General features: G+C 34.3%; 1 non-coding gene across 1 annotated transcript; it reads left to right on the plus strand.

Annotated features, from left to right (window-relative positions):
* The first annotated feature begins 8,919 nt into the window (after positions 1-8,919).
* LOC145280650 (U6 spliceosomal RNA) lies at positions 8,920-9,024 on the plus strand. Its single transcript, XR_013868609.1, has one exon. It is a non-coding gene; the product is annotated as a U6 spliceosomal RNA (small nuclear RNA).
* Positions 9,025-9,929: the final 905 nt, after the last annotated feature.

Genomic DNA, 9,929 nt, shown 5'->3' on the forward strand with positions numbered 1-9,929 from the left:
GCCTTTTTGGATGTTGTGTTAGTAATCTTCAGGTGTTTTGGATAAGAATTCTTCCTAAATCTTAGACCATTGCAGATACCTTATTATGTCATTATACAAAGGATTTTTTTATCAGTTTCTTACACCACATCCCAGAAATATTAGATGTACCTTTCCTTTCAAATGTTACACCGTCTAAAAGAAAAAAAACAATCGAAAAAAAAAAACGGATTTTAAATTTAGGAAGCAAGAACAAAATTAAGATGTCTCTTTTGCTTATGACTTTCAAAAGAAAAAAAAAAGTCGAATTTTAATTTTAACATAAAAACTGTAACATATCTCTTTCCATTCCATATGTAATAATAGGATATTTTCTAATGTTATGGACAAAAAGCAGATGAAATTGCTAAGTTAATCACTTTGAGGAGTGTAACTTTTCAGTAGATATATAACCTCTACTAAATAACTAATTAACATTAACTACCCATGGAGGTTCGCAGAAATACTTGATTTAGGACCCAGGTGGGGCGAACGCTTTTGGTGCTGATGAACCTGTAGATCTTCCCAGGTCATCCATCTAGGTGAAGGAAAACTCTGAAGCTTAACCTAGGGGAGAAAGGCCCCTTCAGTCCTGGACGACAAACTTCCTAGAGCTGATGACTCAAACAAATTACCGGTTTGCAAACCTAAACTGCTTAAGGAGTAGATAGGCTCTGTATATCGCCCAACTTTTATACTCCTTTTTTGCCTATTAGCCAAGTGCAGAGACTCGACAGAATCACCCTGTGTTCAACCTTGTTTCCTAACTAGGGCAATGAATACCGTTTTCCCTCGCTCCTGCCACATTCCATCCCCCTAAACTGGACACTGTGGGAGTGCTTGAGTGCCATATATGCCGGTACAGTTGGATTGGGCTGACTTTTGTCTGATGGGTTAAGGGTACCGAATTGACAGTTCCTGGTTGCTGTTTCCGACTGATAGTACAGGAGCCCTAACTCTTTAGTAGCGCTTAGAGAGGCTGCTCCATCAACAGTTGTATAATATCGAGATGATTGTAGTGCCATGTCGCACATGGAAAGGGACCCTGCACTCATCCCCAGTGGGCTTTGCTGAGGTCACAATCCTGTAGATGAGGAGTCAGCTGGTGGTCTACTTGTATTGTATGCCTGATATTCTGCACAACCACTTGTCCAGTACCCCTCACTCACCCTACCTGAAACTTTTAAATTAAATAAAATGAAATGACAGCTCAAGCAAAAATTATGTTTAAACCAGGTGCACACTCAAAGAAATCAATCTGCCTTCTCCCTTGAGGCTTGCATTTACGAATATCTGCAGGCTTAGAACTAATTTAGATGATGTTGAATTATTTCTCCTAGTAAACATCCCAGATATCTTAGCATTAAGTGAAACTAACCCACACTCCTCCATTCTCTCTAACCACTTTAACATGCTCTGTTCTCTCCCACTCTGCTGTAAAGACTCAGACATATGCATGGACTTGGAGTCTATATTCGCAGCACACTCCCCCTGACTAGAGACATAAATCTAGAATCAGACGACCAGGCTTTTATGAGCTTCAGACTTAACATACAACATAATATTAGGTACTTGCATTTTCTCTACCGCTCTCCTTCGACCCAGGGCTGTACCCTAATAAACAAAGTCCCTGACAGCATAGATATAGCACTTTCCCTCGATACTAGTGCACAAGTACATGTATTTAGTGACTTCAATATCCACTACAGTAACTGGTTTGGATTCTCTATTTACACAGATGTAGCTTCTCTATATCTCATTCTCTATCATAGACGGTTACATTTCCGACACGTTTCCAAGACCAGCAAGATCAACATGCCTCACTTCTAGATCTATTTCTGACCACAGTTCCCAATGATTGTATAACAAATGTCCACAGCCCACTCGGGAATGCTAACCATGCTGTGATAATGGTAGAAATCACCCTAAATTCTCGACCCAAAACTGAAGAGCCACTGCTCAAAACAACGAGGTATTACAAAAAGGTTGACTGGGAAGCCATCAGGGATTTCATCAGAGATGCACCACAGCTGAACAGTGCGCAAATGAGACCACTGAATGGTTCAAAACTACAATCGAAGCACATTCCCACACGGAAATTCTATAGCAAGCCCCACTCTCCCCAATGGTTTACTTCTACTTGTGCTGCTGCCATTGCTCAAAGGCAGCATGCATACCGCAGATTCAACCGACATAAGTTCAGTTCAAACAGACAGAAGGTTTTATAGAAGCTAGAAGTAATTGTAAGGGAGAAATAGAGACAGCTAAGACAGAATACACTGAAACCACCAGAAAATGCATCGAAGCCCAGAAATTAGGAACCCGTGATTTTTCGAAATCTACAACAGTGTAGTAAATACTGGGCAGTCAATGATTCCCCCATTATCAAACAATCTTGAGGTTGTTTGCATGGCAATTGAGAAGGTTAACATGCTTGCCAGTTGATTTGTCTCAAACTCCACATTGGACCCAGCAAATCACTCTCTCCCTGACTTTCCTTTGCAAACAGATGCCACACTACATGATCTGAAAATCACCCCTTCTCAGGTAGATATATCATAAAAAACGTAGACACCTCCAAAGCATGTGGACCCGATCTCATCCTGGCTGTGCTATTAAAAAAATGCTCCTCTGAGGTTGCTCCAGTTCTCTAAAAACTTTACGACAAATACCTTAATGAATCTTGCTTTCCTGACTGCTGGAAAACTTCTTCTGTGGTACCAGTTTTCAAGAATTCTGCCGCAATAACTGACCCATTAAATTATCACCCCATTAGCCTCCGCCCACTTTTCGCCAAAATATTTGAGTCCATAATTAATCAAGCTCTAGTCCATCAGTTTACAGCTGCTAAACTTCTGACCGACAATACATATGGATTTAGGCAAGCCCATTCCACAGCAGATATCCTAACTGTAATCTCTGAACATATATACCGTTCACTGGACAAAGCAGAGGAGGGTAGAGTGGTAGCCCTCGATTTATCTAAGGCTTTTGACAGGGTATGGCATGATGGTTTTCTAAGGAAAATCAGATCATGTGGTATCACTGGAAGAATACATAATATAATTAAATCCTTCATAAGTAAGAGAAAAATCTAGGTTGTCCTTGATGGTCACAATCTAAACAACATGATATAAATGCGGGATTATTATTATTAGGGGTTTTTCCTGGGATATTTATTATTCCTGATATTCATAAATGACCTCCCTGATAAAATTGTTTCTAAGATGGTAATATTTGCTGATGACACCACTCTCTATAACAGGCACTAGGGGAAAACAAATGAACACATATCTAAGAGAATGGCAGAAACACTAGATGAAGACCTCCAATCTGTAGTGGAATGGGAACAAAAATGGATGGTCACATTTAGTGCTGCGACGATTCCTAATTTTTATACGATTCCGATTCCAGGAAAATATTGATTAACGATTCCGATACCAAGTACGATTCCGATTCCTAGGGAATTATTGTTTTGAAATATACCAGGTAGTTTTGTACTTATGGTCGGGTAGTTCCCAAATATGTTCCCTAACTTTGGAAGAGATACTTTATGTCTACGCCGTCGTGTTTTGGTTTAAATAAAATTATTATATAGTAAACTAAACGGAAAAATTTATTTTAGAGAAAATTTATTTTACTTAATTGGAATATAGAAAAAAAAACAAAGAAAATAGAATTTATCCTTCAGAGCAAACACAAATAAAATAGAATTTATACAACAGAACAAAAACAAGAAAATTAGAGAATAAATTAACACGATTCATTATTTTGGTCCTCATAATTAACAGATTTAATGAATTAAATAAAAAAAATATAGCGGAAGAGAAAGAAAATATATACTAATTAAATATAAAAATGGTGAAAGCCAACGCCCGCCTAAAAAAGTTAAAAAAAACCCAACTTTATTCTATTTTACATAACCCAAAATGAGATTAGAATTTGGAACCCCATCGCTTCAGTAGGACCTTTTGGTGCCATTTTTACCTTCTTATTCACTTGTGCCATTTTTACCTTCTTATTCACTTGTGCCATTTTTACCTACTTATTCACTTGTGCCATTTTTACCGAGCACAACATTTTTGATACTGCGAGAAATACGAACCATGCTGAAATAATGTTATTATTGAAAAAGCTATTCTTTAACTGTTCTGCACTTTCACCTAACAATTTAATGAAAAAACATACCATAAAAATGTAATTCAACTTGGAAATCCCATCTAAAATATAACACAGTACGTACACTGCACAAGCACCAAAGTAAAATCCCAATTCTCGTCGAGTGGTTCCAATATGGGATCGGTTTGCTATAACGTTGTAACTAAAAACTAGCACCCCTTTCAAATGTCAAAATACTTTTGCTTGTTTTTTGTGAGATAATCTGGTAAGTGTCCAATCAATAATAATCCACTGTTCTGTTCGGTTTCTTACAGTTTTTCAAAATTGCAAAAAAAAAAAAACAAACAGAAAAAAATATAGACGGGGTGATGCTTGTTCGGGTATACTCCAAAAATGTATCTAATTGGGTAAAAAAGTAACTTAGTTTGTCTTTAATAACATTTGCTTTTTTGTTTATTTATTGTTTCACCCATTTTTTTGGCATTATTATTCTCAAAGATTATTCAAAAGAAACGTGAAGGTATTGTGCAATTATTATAAGAAACTATCTTATTTATTCAATAAATATATTTTTATATTTGAAAATTAAAAAGTTATTAGAACTAGAATATAGTTGAAACCACAAAAACAATTTCTTAGTTATTTCATTTCATAATTAGTATATTCATTACAAGCACAGACTAGTTAAAATTAAATTAATTTTCAATTCATGAAACACATTTTGACTGTCTTTAAAATAGTTTAAAAGTATACACCTACATTTTTATCTTGGAAAATTTACACAGTCTTTTGTGTGTCTTGTCAGTAGCTGAGAAACGTGAAAACTAAATTGTTAAACGATATGAAAGATACCAATTAGCAGAAATAATTTCTATCTTTAGTTTGGGATTTATGGCTTTATATTTATTGCTCCGTACAGACACATGACGCCAATACGTGTTTTTGCATAAAGGTGTGAAAACTTTTGAATTCACTAATCCCTTTAATGTCCACTTTACTTGTTGCTAACACTTTGAAATTGTTAAATTTTTTCACACTTTTTTATCATTGGCTTGCCAATGCTGGCTAGGTGACCCCGGATATATATATATATATATATATATATATATATATATATATATATATATATATATATCGTTTCTTTCTCATTTTTCTACAGTTAAAAAAATGAAATGTCATCAAATGATTTCAAAAGTACAAAAGTTTTCAATAAAAATCGGCAAAAGATTTTGCAATGACTAATTTTTTTTAAGAGTTTATAATATTCTAAAAAAAGATTTTAAATTAAAACTTAAAAATGCCATAATATATAATAAATAAATTCTATTTCCGACTATTTTCGCACCTAAGCTTGGCTGAAAAACATTTTTTTTTGTAGGGGGGGATTGTCAATCCTCTATGGCTGTCACCCGGGCTGACCGCCCACCTAGCTACGCTAGTCGGTATGAGCCCCTGAACCCTCAGACTATTTTCGGCCATTTTACAGCTTTCGTTAAGGTATGCTCGAGTGCACACTAAGGCTATTCGTGTGCCATATGTGCACCCACACTCGTATTAAAGTGACATAAGCGTAGTAATCTTTCGCGGACAATTTAAAATTAGATGGAAATTAATTTTTTAAAACTGCGGATAATTTTGGAAAGGCAATTGTTTTTTTTTTTTGTAAATGTCGATAATACACTACCACAGGACTTGCCTTTAAAATCTTAATTTTCATATAATTTCGGGTGTGTTATAAACAAATATTGCATTCAAAATTGGGGCTGGCAAATAGTTTTTAAAATATGGAAGGAAGCATCTAACATGTGTTTTTGTTTGTTTATAAAGTTCATAGTGTTTTTTTTTGGAGGGGGGGGGTACAAAAAACATAGGCCCCATGTTTTTTTTAGAATAAGTTTTTTTATTTTTTCGGGATTAAAAGAAAATTCGAAATAGGTATTTTATAAAGAGTTACTCGAGAATAGGGTGGCGTTTTCAGCACACCTAAATCTACTTTAAAAAATATATTTTTCTATACGAACGTGAGACGAGCCCTAAAGTAAAATAATACCAAAAATGTTATCTAATCTAAATTAAAACCAATTTTTTTTTTTTTTTTGGGGGGGGGGGAATGCAAAGAAGTTCCAAAAAATATATCCAATTGCTTCATGAGCTGAATATTTTAATAGAATGTAAATTAAAAAAAATATTTGAAAATTGACTTCCCCAGTAGTAGCTTAATTTAAATATAAAGCTGTATTTAAGAGATAGCAAAATAATTGTTTTTGTTTTTTCATTTTCTGAAGACCTTAATCGCAAACCACCACTTAGCATGTGTAGTTCTAATGTTATTCCAATGATATTCTTTTTGAAACTTCAAAAGAAGCCGACTACTGTCAAAATTTTGCGAAATAATATGTGATCAATTTCATTTTAAAGATATTTCTTTCAAAAGCGTTCTTTTAAAAAAAGAAAAAAAAAAGTATATTGTGCTATTAAACCTTTTATTGTTTAAATAATTTGACTTTGCTAAGTTATATAAGTTGAAAAAGCATTTTCATTCACTATTAGAAGATTTGTTAGTAAAAAAAAAAACAGTCGCCAAAAAGATAGGCGGTTTTTATTTTTTATTTTTACTCGCAATGTAGAGCCCTGCATACTTCTTTTCAAGTTAACTCTTTTGTAGTTTTGATTACAAAAGATCTGAATGAATGAACCTTGTAAGGGAGGGGGCACTAAGCATTGCCCTGTTAATAATGAATTTCTTTGGTTTCTTTTTATAACATGCTACATTTCTCTCTTGTGGTTAGAAATATCAGGAAATCTTTTTCTTTTTTTCAACATCAGACTAAAAGAATCGTAATGAAGGAATCGGAAAATTAAGGTATTTTTTAACGATGCGATTCCGATTCCGATACCTCCCAAAATACACGATTCTTACGATTAACGATTCCGATTCCGATTAATCGTCCCACCACTAGTCACATTCAATGCTGCCAAAAATAAGCTTGTTTTCTTCAATAATTACAAGAAACCTTCTCTACCACCAATAGCAATGGCCAAAAGCACGTTACCTGAAAGTACTTCCTTTAAGCTCCTCTGCCTAACGTTCACAGGGAACATGAACTGGAATAAATACATTGAGAGCATTACCAAGGCTGTTGCAAAGAAGGTGGGCTCTCTCTACCGTGCTAGAAAGCTACCTACGCCTGAAAGTATGAAAGGCCACCATTCGCTCATGTATGGAATACTGTTGTCACATTTGGGCTGGTGCATCTGCTACTTGTCTCTCATTTCTGGACAGAGTTTAAAAGAGAACCTGATAGGTCCGGAACTGTCATCGACGAAATGTAGCATCCCTCTGCCTGTTCTACAAGTACTTGAATGGTAAATGCTCTGACGAACTACAAGCTCTTGTACCCCTCAACGTAAATACCCCCTGACAAACCCGACAAGCAGCTAAATCCCACCTCTGCACAATAGAGTTCCCTAGGTGTAAGAAAGCCTTCTACTCCAATAGTTTCTTCTCCAGAACTGATAGACTTTGGGACTCCCTTCCGGGATTTTGCTTTCCCAACTGTACTGACATGCAGAAGTTCATAATATCCCTGCAACTTATGTCCCCGATAGTAGCTCCCTACTTCAAAGTGGCACTGTGCCTTGTTTTGGGTGAAAATTGAATTTAAAAAAAAAATCAGTTATGAGTGACAGTTTTCTAGAGGTTAAAGGTTCCACCTTTATAAAGGGCAATACTAAAATGCAATTAAAAATTACTTAAAACTTCTGCCCAGTCATGGCTTACGAAACGAGAACAAGCTACTTCTACAGATTAAAAAAAAATGGGCTAATTTGAACTTTAATACAGATTCCAAAGTTTGTCAAGACGTACCTTAGGAAGGTTGGAGGTTATATCAACCAAAATAAAAATATCATTCAAGATGAGAACAGTAGTCCAAATCATACAAAGACTTGATAATTATTATTCATATTTCTTTTAGTATGTCAGCCCGTTTCACTTTTTTTTCAAGAACTACAGGGCCGATCTGGCTGAAATTTTGTATGGACTTTTGTTATGATAACGTGCAACGAACAAAGTATTATGATATCTGTTCGATATGTAGTTAAGAATTTGTATAGATTACATAATACATTTATTCTAGAAGTTTACTTGTAGACTACTGGGCCGATCTGGCTTAAATTTTGTATAGACCTTCGTTATAATAAGGTGCAGTGACGTAAGTATTATCGTATCCATTCGATGGATAGTTATAAATTAATAGGGATTAGTATTTATTGCAAAAAAATTAGCACAAATTTATCATATTCAACCATCAATTTGGCATGACTGACAAGTTAAAAAGTTTAGTATTAGTAGACGACTACTACTACTACTACTACTACTACTACTACAACAACATTAAAGGTAATTATTGCAACAAAGTAATAGCATCGTTTATCAGTCAACGCTAAATATTCCTCAACAACCTCCCATTTATAACCAGCTGGAAATTACAGAAGAAGGAAACCTAATGGAAAGGTAAAACATTAATTACAAATATGTCTGTTATATGAAGTGGCCAAAGATGTTCAGATTGGCTGCATGATTACTTTTTATGTTTTCTACTTTGTGATTTATTGCAAGCTTGATGTTTATATGGTACGAGCAGGGTTAGCTGTTGTTGCCCGGAGTCCTAATTTTTTTATAGATTACAGAAAAAGAATAATTATTTTCTGGATGAGGTTCAAACTCACTACCCATGCCTTTAAGTACAGTGTGCTAACTGATTGACCCAGGGGAAGAAGGTGCTCGCCTAGAAAGTACATATACTAAAATTGAAGCGATACAGAAGATTAGCATGGCTCCTACGCAAGGATGATACACAAATTTGTGAAGCGTTTCATATTTTTATTCCATGAATGAATATTTGAAGATATAAAAAAATTTGAAGCATAACTACTTTTTTTCAAAATCACTGGATTCGACATTAAATAACCCGAAAATGGTTTCACTGTATATCTATACAAGTGAGAATGCGTGTGTTTGTGTGATGATACTTTTCAACCTATATACTCAACGAATATTTTATCTACAGACTTGATATTAGGTATAAAGTAGGCACGACCAAAATGGAAGGAGGGAGTAAGTATTTTTTGATGGAGTCTTTCTTTGAAAATCTACAAAAAATCAAGTAATTATCTAATCAATACAAAATTTTCACTGATCATTAAGTGAAGAATGAATTTTATAATGATATACTTTTTTTTATAATCGATATTTATATATTTTGTCTATAAACCTCCCTTTATTTTTGGTTACAAATATGCTAACAATAATCAGCCGGAACTGAACAAAATATATTGTATTGTGGGGAGTGTGAGGATTATAGGTAAAACAAACAAGCAAAAAACAAAAACTGTGCACGTATCAGATTTTAAGGTTGAAAATCCGAATTTGGAATGTGTTTTGTTCAACTTTCGTGTTTTGAAATGTGAAATTCATTGAATATGTCAATAATAATTATTATCTTTCAGATTAGCAAAAAAAAAAAAATTATATATTTTCATTATTTTTATGAAAAACACTACTTTTAAATCTTTGAAAAATAAATTAATAATTTTCTTTTAATGAGCCCAATATTGCTTGTATACCATTAAATAGGAAATGCTTTGAAGCATCGATACTAAAAAGAAAAAAAATCGATAAATAACTGCGCATTTTGCTAAAAATAGGATAATTTCTTTCTGCAATTTGTTGTTACGTGATATTGCCTCACCTATGGTAGACCATAAGGCCTACTAACAGTTGTTCGTAT

Source organism: Euprymna scolopes, chromosome 7 (assembly GCF_053919585.1).
Source record: "Euprymna scolopes isolate OS-2025 chromosome 7, ASM5391958v1, whole genome shotgun sequence".
Lineage (NCBI taxonomy): Eukaryota > Metazoa > Mollusca > Cephalopoda > Sepiida > Sepiolidae > Euprymna > Euprymna scolopes.